Raw genomic sequence first — 14,177 nt, forward strand, 5'->3', positions numbered from 1 at the left:
GACTTCCACTTGATGCTTAGAAGCCAATTGGGACTGGATATATGTACAGTCACATACACTGCTGGGTTGTAATGATTTAATTGAAAGTCAATGGTGCTGTTACAACCCAGAAGTGTCCTTGAGTGTACAATATAACATGAAGGGTATTGATCTTCAGAAGTCACACCTGTTAATTATAAAATAACAACTTTTTTCTGTACTGTTTGGAAAGCAACACTCATGCTCACATACATTGCTAGGATAAATAAATGACATACTTAACACAACAAAATACTGTATACTTGTATATCCGTAGATAAATTTTATGTATACGTTGGATGCAAGTATATACATACATGGTAAGGGGATAATCTCTGAAAAATACTACCTTGCCACTAAATGCATACACATTAAGCAATAATTCAACCTTACCTTTCCTTTGCTGTTGGTTCTGCACACTCAGTTCAATGCCACAATCATTACAATGTGAGTGATTTTTGGTGCTTTTAGAACCTATTTCAGTACTTTAATAAATTAATTAGAAACGAAAATGTACATTCTTAAGAAGGCAGAGCAAATTTAGTAGAAGTTATAAATGTTCATATACATAATTTTTAACCACTCTATTTCAAATACAGAGCTTAATTTTTTTTCGCCCCAAAGATTAGGTTGAAGAAATAAAGTTACCAGTTAGCAAAAAATTCAACTTTATTTACAATATTCGTACATTTCATCTTGCAATAATTCAACATAGTTCTCACAATTTTATCCAAAAAAAGAGGAATTTTACTTCATTGCTAAAAATTTGCATGCTGTATTCCTTTAAAATGTCTGTATGGAAAGGCGTCCATGATCTGAAAGGAGAAAAAATGTAAGAGTAAATAAGAATATAACCAAGAACGCATTTAGGTCAGAGTGTGATAGTTTAGAATGTACTTATAACATTTATGAGTCTTAATACTTCCCTGAAAAGTATACTAGTGATGTGTGCATACAAAGTGATTCAAGCTTGAGTAGCCAGCCTTCATGGATGAATGGTTACGAAAGCATGCTAAAACGCCTGGGGTGTCGAGTTCGAATCCCAGCCTGAGCACAGGTGTTCTTTGTGAGTGTCCATTCATCCATTCCATCATATCATCACTCATCCTCATGTTCGCAATTAGCCCAAAAGTGGCAGAAATGCGAAGAAAAATAAACAAAATCAATCAGTCAAGCTGCTCAATTGATAGATTGACTTGGTGTTTTAAGTCCACTTTATGCACAATATGGCTAATCGAGACTGGACCTGCGGTTCAAAGTGGGATCCGAACCACTATGTGCCTCCACAGGGTATCGAACCCAGGACCCCTTGATTACAAGGCAACGACCTACCACTGCACCATCGGGGAGGCCCTCAAGCTGATCAGTTTCTACATTGAATGCAGTAGCACTAAATTGGCAATTTATTTTACACAGCATTTCCCATAATATTTAAAGCTCGGGGGGGGGGGTTAAACCCAGTAACCCCCCTTGCGTGCGCCACTGATTGAATGAACAGGTGGAGGGACTAAGAGTATGTCACCCTATTATGCAAAGGTAATATAAACATGCATGCTTTTATTTCATAAGCAAGGGCCTATACAAGGAGGGTGATGATGGGGCTATAAACAGGCAGGAAAAAATAGCGAAATGAGGGCTGACTACTGGGCACGCCACAGCATATAACTGGAAATGGCACACTATCTTCAAAAGTAAGAAATTACTTTAGGATAATATTTTGTGCTGAAACATCGGTGTCGGGAGATGGAGGTGGAACATATCCGTTGACCCCCCCCCCAACCCCCTGGAATTGCCATCGGCCATTTCAAGTCACAAAAAGCAGAAGTTGTTATAACATAAATAATGTTTAGAAAGCTTTTATTGAAAAGTTAAAACTTAAAGATAAAACAGAATAACTGTGCATTTCAGTACACTAACTGTGTAAAATGTAAAAAAAAAATATATATATAGTAATAAGGAAAAGTTGTACTTGATATTCATTCATCTAGTAGTTCTCCCAAAGGATTTAATAATAGTAATAATAATAATATAATTTTATTTTTTTGTTATAATAGTTATTACTGTAAAATTATTATCATAACCATGATTCTTATTGTTAATATTTGTTCTACTATTAAGTTAAGTCAATGGATTGCCCCCCAATACACACACACAAACACCTTTCTGGTGTCGCCTAAGAGCTCAAACAGTACCATTCAATGTTGGTGTGAAAAATATTTTTTTTACTAATTTTTGAGTGTTTAGCTTTAGCTTTCTTTTGTTTCTGTTAGTTCTGCAGGGTGCGAAATCCTGGGGGGACAGGTGGATTTCCCACCACCAACAATCTTGGCCTTAAAAATCCCCCCACCAAAAATTTCCGGGGGGAAGATTTTTTGTTATAACAAACGAAAGATAAGCAATTACTTTTAATTTCAAATATACTGTACTAAGAATAATATCGAAACACACACACAAATTAGTGTAGTTGTGAGTATTGAATGCTTTCTCTCTCAATAAATCATTAACAAATCAACACCAATACGCACAATTAAAGTAAAACAAGAATGCAAGAAAATTATAACTATGAAATCTAATTGATTTATATTAACATAAAGCACAAACAAAACAAAAACTTACACATAATAAAAGCACTTCAACTATTTCATAATTTATAACATCTTTAACCAAGTTACTAAAGGAATTAGTTGGCTGCTTTACAATATCTGATATGTATAAAAGTAACAAATTAATTTACTTTTAATAATACACACATGTGGCGGAGGGGGAATGTAAATTAAGAACTTTCTTCCCCCACCAGTTTTCAATGATTTCGCACCCTGTAGTTCTGTCCTGTCAAAGTGTATGTGTAAACATCATGTAGCGAAAAGGCAAAAAGATTTTATTTATTCTGTACATTATACTAGCATGTAACAGGCACAGTGCCAGAAGGAGAAGTGAGTGGATGCCTCATTCCATCCCTTCACCCAGCAGACAAGAGACACATACCCTTGACAATTTTAAATATTTTCTATAGAAACAAGACATAGCTACATGAAAGTTCAACTCTCCAAAAATAAAAGCATGGATATGATTCTGTTTTCAAGTAGCAGAAATAAAGTTCTATTGAAAGTTTAGAAAGTATAGAAAGAAATACATAAAGATTATAATTTGTATATTTATGCTAAGGTGCATTTTGGAAATGCATATCCAAAGATTCTTAATTACAAAATGAAAGGTGTGTATGTATGGTTCGCACACGCAGCATTATATTTTACGTTCCTAGTTCTATTTATGTGATTCTGACATTTTCAGATTACATACAGGTTAATTGATTTATTTACTTACATTTCCATTTACAAAATCAGGATCATCTTCAAACATCAGATGTGGTTATTTTAGTTAAACAGCATTCAATGTCTGAAATAAGGAATAAATTTAAATTAGATTAATCTTGAAAGTAGCAAAAATTTAACTTCTTCAATACAACAGTTTATTGTACAACTATATTTGTTAATAGATGGAAGACTATTTGAAGCGTTCAAGTGGATTTAACATATAAAAGTTAATTATCATGCAAAGTTAGTATCATTTGGATCCCCCCAGCAATTTAAATTCTCCTAAGGAATGTCTATATATACAGTGGAAGATTGAATGAAAGAAACCCAGAATGATGAAAGTTTAGATACTTTTCAAATAAGAATTAATTTCTTTATCTGTGTGTTTTCTTCTACATAACATCTCAAAATGAATTTAATTTCCAAAGACAAAATTTGTATGTAGGCTTTTACAGGGTAACTGATAGCCAATAAATGTAGCATCACAGACCCTCACTTTGCAAGTTGAAAAGAGAAATCAAATAAAATGTATGAATCACTTACTTCATCCCACATCCACAAGAACACTAAATTGTACACAAGCAGCAATCGATTCTCAGAACTTAAAGATGCTGACACAGAAGTATATTTGCTGTGTGGTCTAGTCAACCATTTTTTTTCACTAATCCTCCATGAAATTAATTGTGTAACAAAGATATTAGGAAAGGTATGTAAAGAGTGAGATGCATAAATATTTCCCGGAGAAGTTCAATGCAGTTCAATTCCTTAAATACACGTGGGACGTCAAAAAATATTGAAAATTATGAACAACTTGCCTGGTAATATTTTAACATCTCGCTGTACACATTGTGTAATTAGTATGCCATATCAATTTCCAAATACTTCTTAAGACAGTCACAACAAAGTTTTACACTCCAGCCTACACTGTGTATAACTATTAGTACTGTCCTTCCCAGTGGCGAACACTCCCTTTGAAACAGAAATAACCGAAGCTATAAGACACCCACCCACCCTTTCCTATTTCCAGATTTGTTGTTTGAATTTGTTTTTAAGTCCACTTTATGCACAGAAAGGCTAATCGGGGCTGCACCTAAAGTTCAAAGTGAAATCTGAACCACTACCGAGTATGGAACCTCGGACTCCTTGATACATGTATTTATGTATGCATGTACTTTTGACACTTTAATTTTCTTTTCACACTCACTATGATGACTAAATGTTCAATACTAGCTGACCACCTCTAGCGTGCGCTACACCTGGGTACATATAGTGGTCGCCACTGGTCCTCCCACCTCAACATATAAGCTTACTTCCTAAGAGACCTCTTCATTTCAAGTTCCTACAGCTTAAAACTTATGAAAATAATGAATAATAAATTCCCTTGAAAAGAGAACAAAATTAGATTTGAACTACTCTACTTACATTGCATATCTGTGTAAACCCAACCCATGCAGGATCCTTGAAAAACTGCTATCGGTGATGAGTGGCGAAATGTTCAGTGTAGATTGGAACTAAGGCGAGTGTGTTTGTGGGTATTATCCGTATTCACTCCTCTCTATGCATGGCACATTCCTGAAAAGGAGTTGAAAATTAAAATAATACTTAAAATTTTATGTTACACAACCATATTTATGTGTAAAAGAAATCTAAGACAACACTCTAAAAGAAATTCTAGCTGCTGCTTGAAATTGTAAGTTTTCTTAACTTAAATTGTTAATGTTTAGAATCCCCCAAGGACCGAAAATTAGAAGATACTATGGACGCACACTACAGAAAACCTCACGAATATCAGCGTCTGAATGTGGGAAGGCGATCATTGCTCCCGAAAATTAATGTCAAGGTATATTTAACTTTCACGCCCTTGTTTACAATGTGTCTTTTTTCCTTTAAAAAATTGTGAATTAGATGCAATCGACTACAACGAATGAATGGAGTTTAAGCAGCAGCTTACAAATCTTATAAACTCTTACAGAAGCCTGTTTTGTAAATAATATTTCCCATGCAAATTAACTTTACGTCCCACAGTATCCCACTGCATTATTTTGGCCTCTTTACTTAAAAATCAATTACAAATCCCTCTGGGGTACGTTCCGACAGGCAATAACGAAAGATTATGAATTATGCGCAACAAGTTACTTTACAACTTTAGGAACATCACACACCAAACGAAGGTGCCAGTCGCAGTCAGAATAGTCGACACCAAAGGGGGCTCTAGCCCACAACGAAATATTTTTGGCCCATCTCCTCCTACCACAAATAGCCAACAGTTAAAAATTGGGATTGCTTACAGCGCAGCGAGAATCACACAAGAACAGAAGAACACAAAGAGAGAGAGTGAAAGAGACCGAAGATACATTGACAGCGAATGACAGAGAACATAAATAGAAGGAAATGGGAAAGAGAGAAGGAAGCGTAGAAAGAAAGAGACAAAAGGTAAAGAAGAATAACGGAAATGGAAACAGAGGAACCAAGAGAGCAGAGAAAAATTGAAACATATGAAAACGGAGAAAGAAATAAAGATGATAGAGAATCCTAGTAGCAGTGATAATTGTAGTAGGGTCAACCTTTGTAACGTTGTTCCCCCAAACATCCACATATTCTGTTTAAAGTAAGATTATCTTTCGTTTGTACCGGATTGTATAGCATTTACTTTCGTTTGCAACATTACAGAGTTCGAGTATTCACAAATTGAACTTGGGGGGGGGGGACTTCAGGTAGCCCGTACAGTTTTATCCCAGCGCATTTTTTCGATTGTACCGTAACGATTTGAGAGTAAATTAAATTAATATTTGAAATTCCCTCGCCCCCAACTTTAAAATGAAGGACAAAATCATTACGTTTGTACCATTGAAATAACTAAACTAAACAACTAAAAGCTCCCCATCATGGAGGAAGAAAAAATCAAGCAACTTCTTGGATAGAATTTCGTTTGTGCACTTGAAATTTTATTTTTTATCGTTATAGTTTTCCAGTTATTTCTCTCCAAAAATGGGAGTGGGAAGGACGGAAACGAACTTAAACCATGATTTCTGTCTCCGTAACCATAGGCGTAAATTGGCGGGGACAAGGACCCCCAAAATTTTCACATTTGTTAAAATCTTCAAGTTAGGCGACCTGAGGAGCAAAGTAATAAAGAGTAATATTTGTGATTTCGCTAGTTATTTAAATGTCTTAGCACGTCGAGCTGCGACGCCAGGTGTCCCGGGTTCGAATCCCGCTTGGGCATGGTTGTTTGTAAATGTCCATTCATCAATTTCATCACTCATCCCCATATTCTCAAAATTAGCCAAGAGGCACAAACCGCGAAGTAAAATAAAACGAATCAATCAAATCAAATCAAACCATCACGAATGCCAATCTTCGGACGAGAACTATTGAAAGGGCTCACACTGCATGCTAAACAGTGCCCTCTCACAGTGTACTGTCATTATTTCGAAATGTGAAACACATTTTGGTCTAAGCATTTAGGATAGGACAATCTGAGCATATATAAAGAAAACTTACAGTGTAAAAATATTGAAAACGTTATTGAACTTACTTACCTTCGAATCCTGCTTTCTTATCTTCACTTTCAAATACCCACTCAGCAGACAAACTATTCTGGCCCACGGCACAGACGACCTCACACAATGTCAACGGCAAGGCTATTCTGGGCCTGCTTGTCCCAGACGACCTTCGATTGGTCCACACGAAAAGCGCGCCGTATACGACGCGTGACTTGCAACAAAAGACACTAAAAGTGAATGTCCTTTAAACAAAGCAACGATCTTTGGGGGTGGGGGTGGTTTAGACAACTTTTGTGGCAGGCGGATCCACTGGGGGGGGGGGGGCGATGGGAGCGATCTCCATTCCCAACTGCCAGTTCTTGGATATGATATTATACCTGATATTTTTGAGACTCAAATGTTCCGACTTTTATCCCCAAATTTAAAAGGCTCGATAATATTTATAAAATAAATCAACCTTATGATCAAGATAAGCTAATCGAAACTGACACTACAGTTTAAATTTGTATTGAATCACTGTGCAATATGCTTCAAAATGAAATCGAACTGAGACCCCTTGAGGGAATAGGCTTTCGTGTTCTGTGAATATTCACTATATTTCTCATATCTGCTCATTCAGATTACATTGTGGCAATAGGAGGTCAAGAGGCATTATGATACAATAATAACCACCTATTCCAGTCCTCGACCTCTATTTTTGCAAAGGAATTCTCTATCTTCTAGAACACAAAATCAGCTTCGTTCCTGTTTACAGTATAATATGTTGTTTATATATAGCAGTGTAGTGTATGTTAGAATTGAGGTTCGGTGAGGTGAGGCATTCGAATGAAATTCGCCCCTCCCAGCTGTAACTTCTGGATCCGCCACTGGTTTGTGGCAATTTGAAAGCGCTCTGTGGATACCAAAGTCCTAAGAAAATAAAGGACAGAATTTCTCTCCTCCACAAATTGATTGAGCTGGTTTATTTTATTTCGCTTTTGTGTCACTTTTGGCTAATCGCGAAGATGAGGATGAATTGATGATATGATTAAATTCATGAAGGGACACTCGCAAAGAAAACACATCCCCAGACCTGGATTCGCTGCGCTACCCACTCCGCCATGGAGACCGGCTTTCCTTCACAGAGATAAGTACTTCATAATAATATTAATGTAGAATATAATATTGTAATTCTCATCCAGGAACGGCCCTATAGTAGGGGGGTGGGAGGATAAGGGCAGTTGATTCAGGTTCCGCAACAAACAACTTCAAACTTCCCCAGAACTTATTAGTTAATAGTTGACATTGATACTTTCTAATACACATGATTAGTTGACCAAAAATCTAGATTTTTACCCCCTAAAAAACTAATGTGAACATGAGAATGTTTTTTGACGCTTTTATATAAAGAAAACTTCAAACTTCGTTTATTGTGTAATGCTGGTTATTATCAGTTCGTTACAATAATCTGTAATTTAAATTTTATAATAATAAATGAGTATTTAATGTCTTATTGTTGAAAATATTGTCTTTGCATTTACTGTAGTGTCCTAATATACTGATTGGAACAAAGAACTCTAGAAAATATAACTTATATGGTGGTCGTTACCAAAGATAATGTACTCTTCCTGCGGGATTTGTAAGCAATAAGTTCTTCTCAATAAGGGGACCCCCACGGACAGGGTGCAGAGCTGTGGTGCAACGCTCTTGTCACTTGGTGTCCAGGTTCGAGCCTGGGTGAGTGACTGTTGAAATAGCCATTTCCATAAGATAAATTATTTTCCTGTATTTGTACATATTGCCAATGGACACGAGAACTTGCGAAAAATAACATTTTTTAAAAATAATCCAGATAGTTAATAAACAAGCGCGAATGTGAAGATATGAAGGACGTATCATCCAGAATACAATAAGTAACTTCATTTTTTTTAACTAGTCGTTGAATGCAGGGTCTTGTACTACTAATAAAACTGTATCTTAGATAGTGGTAAGCAGGAATAATGCTGTTTTCTTTTCCTTCTCACTGGCAGGCAAACACGTCATTCGAGGTATTACATATATCGATTGCCTTCGACTGTTGACTAGAACAATAGAAAACCAGATTTTTTTATAGGAAGATCGGCCGTTGGTATAAAATTTATTATTACGTATTATGATTATTTTGATTGATTGATTTGCTTTATTTTACTTCGCTTTTGTGCCACTTTGGCTGAAACCGAGCACAATTTAAAATGAAGACAAGACCGAGAGTGACAGCCGTCTGTATAATCGAGACTTATACTGTCCGAAAGCCTTGTATTGTTCAAGGATTTGGTAAATCGTAGTGTAAATTATTTTTTGAATTCGTTATAATCAAAATTTCTATAATATGCAACTTGATTTACTTTTTATTTAAAGATGTTTAATTTTCTAAAACTTTCGTTTTTAAGTTATATTACTAAATGTCTTTGAACATTTCTTATATATTCATTATTGAGATAATCTAAACGAGACCGAGGCTTTTCCTTCGGGAAAGAAAGAGCAACGAGAACGAGTCTGCTTACAGCGACGTCTGGCGAAGAACGAAAGGTTCCTTCATTCACGACTCTCGTCTCAGTTTGTAACCTAAATTCATGTTGCACTTTTATTAATTTTTGTAAAAGTAATCCTATGTTCAATGGCATTGATTAACTTCAGTTGACCATATTTTGAGAAATCTTACGTGCCAGTATAATGCAAACTGTCAGAAATAAATGTAATAAGTTAGCCGTGACCGAGCACGTTGAATAGTAGACTCAAGGATTTTGCTACCGAATGCTTGACGGTCAATTAGTTGGCTTATGAAAAGATCCACGTATATATCCAAACCAATAATAATAATAATCTCTTGATTTAGTAGGTGACGTGCGCGTGGATTACAAGGAAGCAGAATTCTTTATAGGGGTGGTCAGGCCAACAATAAAATTTAAACAGTAATATTAATAACAATAATAATTATCATGCTTATGATTATTATTGTTATAAACTAATTGAAATAAACCAATTTTATTCCAAATGTATTATCATTACTATTATTATTATTATTATATCCTCCTTGGAGAGAATTTTCTTCTCGATCCACTTGATAAATGAATTTCCAGCGCAACAGTAACTTGACTGAGATGCTTATAGTCATTAAATTTTGTTATTAACTTCTATAATAATAATACCCGTGGCTCTACAGCCCTCGAAGGGCCTTGACCTATATCCCTGCTGCCAGGCTCCATCCCACAATCCTACCTAGAGGTGTGGAGATCTTCAACCAGTAATGGGGTGACGTGGGGTCAGCACGTCGAACCTCCAGCCGTTATAGGAGATATCCGTGACCGGGTTACACTACTCACTCGTAGCTCGCCAATTTCCTCACGATGGTGGGTTGCCACCGGTCCTATGCACAGGCCGAGAACCCAGAGACTGAACCCAGGCGGACTCGAACCCATGCCGTTGGAGGCCAAAGCACAGCGCCTTAGACCGCACGGCCACGGACGAGGACAATTAACTTTTGTACAGTTTGTTCAAGAAAAAGCTTTCAAAGCTATTTAGAAATTTTAATCACAGCGTTTATCAGAGGAATATAATCGTGTACCAGAAATAAAACATTGCTTCGACTTGTAATGTCATTCCCAGGGAAGACTTCAGGTTTGGTGCATTGACGCGTGACGCGCACAGCAAGGGGTTGCTCGTTACAAAGGAAAAGGAGAGAAAGTCCAGAAACGGAACTTTGGAGGATATTCACGTATGGTATTCAACACGTCGTTGCAAAATTTATTTGTTGCCACATCTACTTGAAGACAGTGGCTCAGAAAGGGAACCAGTTTGCCTCATTAAATGTAGCGTATATTTGGAAATGAAACAAGAATAACAAATTGGAACTGCGTTTATGGTATTATGTGCTCAATGAAATTAATTAGCTTAACCAAAATTTCTTTTGAATACTTAGATAAGCGGACCTTTTTAGAAACTTTTATGATTTTTGTTTATGCAGCTCTAAAGATTTCAAAAATATGGATAAGCATTTTAGGTTGTACATTGACTGTGATGTAGGGGTGGGGGAAAAGTAATGAAAGTTGAATGTCTTCTGGAGTTGCGGTCCCTTGCAAGGATAAAACGCAAAGTGGGATGAAACATTTTCTATTAGACTGTTTGTTGTTGGCGTTACCGCCCTTAGGCATACCTTTTGAATAAATGCAAAAGATAGTCGTTGGTGTAGTAAACTACGAAGCAGAGGGTTTGGGTAAAGTTTGAATATGTCCTTTTCTTTGTCTCATCAGTGTTATCCTCATCGTTACAATTAAGCCATTCGTCAAATTGCAAATTGAAGTATTCGTCACATGTCATATTGGTGGCGTACGTAAGTTGTTTGGCAGAGAACTTTAAAAAAAGAATTTCAAATGCAGGAAGGATGGGAATTCTAGGAACATGACTATAACACAGGCCCGTTTATTTCGGGGGGGCTCATCCTTATCACCACAGGCGTCGCCAGAAATATTTGCAGAAGGGGACAGGCCATTGATTGGTAGAAAGAATAATGACAATAATAATTATTACCAGTTTACCACGGTTATAATTATCATTTTACAATAACAACTATTATAAGTTATTGAAAATAAACCAATTTTAATCAAAATTATTTGTTATTATTATTATTATTGTGTAAATGGAGAGAGACTGCTACTCGATCCACTGTATGAGTGTATATCCAACACATTGTCCATTTTTTTTACATTTTGTACAGTTAGTGTACTGAAATTCATAGTTATTGTATTTTGTTATTATCCTTTACACATTCCGTCAGTAAAGGTTTTAAAAGTTTTGCCCAAATTTTACTCATAAAGTTTATATAGTATGACTTGTCACAAAGAAAACTATAAATTTTGAGAGCTGGTGGATCCATTTATTCTTTGGATTAAATGGTAGAATATAACAATATAAACTGGTTTCTCTATTATACACTAAACTTTTTTCGATCTAATGTTTAATCCTGCTAAGTAAGTAAAATTAATTACCTCTATGCACTATTTAAATTAGATATTTGTAGGATTTCGGGGCTTCAGCCCCCTTAGCCCTCCCCCTGGCTACGTGCCTCATAACAAGAAGGCATAACCCTTCTCTTATGGTCATAATCCTTTACGATAATCCCAGTGACTTCGGAAATATTAAATTTTTAATTGTGGTGGGGTCACATTTTAAACATTAAGTTTATTTTACATCTCAGCACAGAGAATTGTCTTGACGCCTCTCGTTAAATTTACTGTAAAATAGTAAGGTTAAACAAATTATTTAAGCGTTAAAAAATAATTCTAATTACATTGAGTACTCAGGATGTGTACTCCTGGTGTTATATCTGTAATCTGTGTTTTGCATAAGAGCTTCCTCCTAGCCGAAAAAAGTAATGAAATAAGAATAGGAAAAGTGTAATGCAGCCCGACAGATAAGCGTTATGAATGAACACTAGAAATACCGACTCCAAGTAACAAAATTTACTTCTCCAAGATAACATTGATAATGAAGGCACATTATATTTTCATGAGAAAATAACTACAAAGATGCAGTCATACAGGTTCGAACAACAAGAAAGAAGAAATATTGTAAACAAAAAAAACACAGTTTTTTATGCCTTAATTTGTATGCACTTGCACGATTGCATATGTCACACGTTCTTTCAGGCTATAAACATGTATTTCTTTGTTTAAGTGAGGAAAAATCATATTTTTCTTTCGGCTTAAATTTTGTTAATTACTGACGTAAAGCAGTGAAATTGTACTTGAAAATAAGAAATGACTATTCAAATAGATTATTCCTGAAATTTACATGTAACATACAGGTATTTATTTCGTACACTTTCTAATTATTAAAACATCACAGGGATCTCAAAACTGACAGGTTTATTCCAAGGTCCCTCGACCGCTAGTTTCCCCCACACGAACAACGTCGACGGACTTTAGGTTTTCGACCTATTTTGAAAGTATTTCACGATTTAGTCACTCGAATCAGCGCCACTTGCAGTACAGCGCCTCTGCTGAATATTTAGAGAACTGCTACAGGGTGGTAATTTGTTGGGAAAAGGGTTCAGCAGGTAGAAAAAATTGCCTCGTTGAGCCTGGCAGGGGGTCCAGGACGACAAACGTTGTCATGTCGGCAAAATTCTTTCGCTATGACAAGGCCTGTGAGTGGATTTTCAGTGGGAAAGTTTGTACATGTGGCATCACGGTGCAGCCGAAACTCACCCAAACTCACTGTCACGACAGATCTGCACTCACCCTAGGGTAGGGAGGAGAAACTCACTCAAAAGGGTGAGGATTCCGAGTATTCTGACCTTCGAAGCCTCCAAAGAGCGAAACTCACCCCAAACACACCTTTTTTTTTTTTGCAGTGTACACGAACGTCAATGCCAAATATTGTGAATAACATATTTATGTAATATGTTCATTCTGTAGTGCATGAACATATGCATACACAGATGCATCAAAGTCCGCAGCTGGTAACACTGGAGCTGCAATATATTGCAATAATCTTATGGAATACAAAATCTACACATATACCAGCAGAATTTTCAATATTCACGGTGGAAGCATTTGCTATTCGTCAAGCGTTGGATCGTTACTGATTCAGCTCCAGTCTTACACTCCCTGGGGTCGATAACAGCTGATTACTATGTCAACTGGAACATTGTTAACATAAATCTTTTGTATCGCAAACTAGCCAACTCAGGTTACAATATTTCCATTGTCTGGACTCCTGGACATACATCCATAGAAGGAAACCACATAGCAGACGCATGCTAAAACAGAAATATTGGAAAGTTGACAGAAACAATGGACAATTACAGGGAAAAACTTATGGGAAAAAGTACTATTCAATTCAACCACATATACTCAAAGAACGCTGGTATCAAGATATTAATCTTTCAAGATTTTTTAACAACCCTTCTTAGATGTCGGCTTAATTACACCCTTGCACCTAAAGACCTGTACACTAGGAAGATTGTGGAATCCCCAATCTGTCAGTGTGGTGAAACTGAAGGAATACCTGATAATGTTATATTTGAATGTGGTCTCAACAAAACTCGGCGTGATTATTTCTTAAGAGAACTAAAAGAAGCAGGATATAATGGGCCATACGCTTTGTCAACACTTTTGAGGAATCCGCCTAAGAAAATAATATATATATATTTACCAACTATACTTGTAAAGGGTTTTCCAATAAGGACGGGTCGATGTTGGCAGCCTGTGGCGGCCATGTTGTTTTGGTGGCGTCTGTCTAATCTGTTGTTTATTTTTCAGGCACTGATGCCAAATCACTATGGCAAGTTACACGATTGAGCAGCGCGTCCAAATGATAA

General features: G+C 36.4%; 1 long non-coding RNA gene across 1 annotated transcript; it reads right to left on the reverse strand.

The window, feature by feature from the left end:
* Positions 1-669: 669 nt before the first annotated feature.
* Positions 670-6,953, reverse strand: LOC145981953 (uncharacterized). Its single transcript, XR_014441005.1, has 4 exons — positions 6,875-6,953; positions 4,755-4,904; positions 3,343-3,414; positions 670-833 (listed from the first exon to the last, which is right to left on the reverse strand). It is a non-coding gene; the product is annotated as an uncharacterized LOC145981953 (long non-coding RNA).
* Positions 6,954-14,177: the final 7,224 nt, after the last annotated feature.

The sequence above is a fragment of the Lepisma saccharinum genome, chromosome 30, assembly GCF_977018435.1.
Source record: "Lepisma saccharinum chromosome 30, izLepSacc3.1, whole genome shotgun sequence".
Lineage (NCBI taxonomy): Eukaryota > Metazoa > Arthropoda > Insecta > Zygentoma > Lepismatidae > Lepisma > Lepisma saccharinum.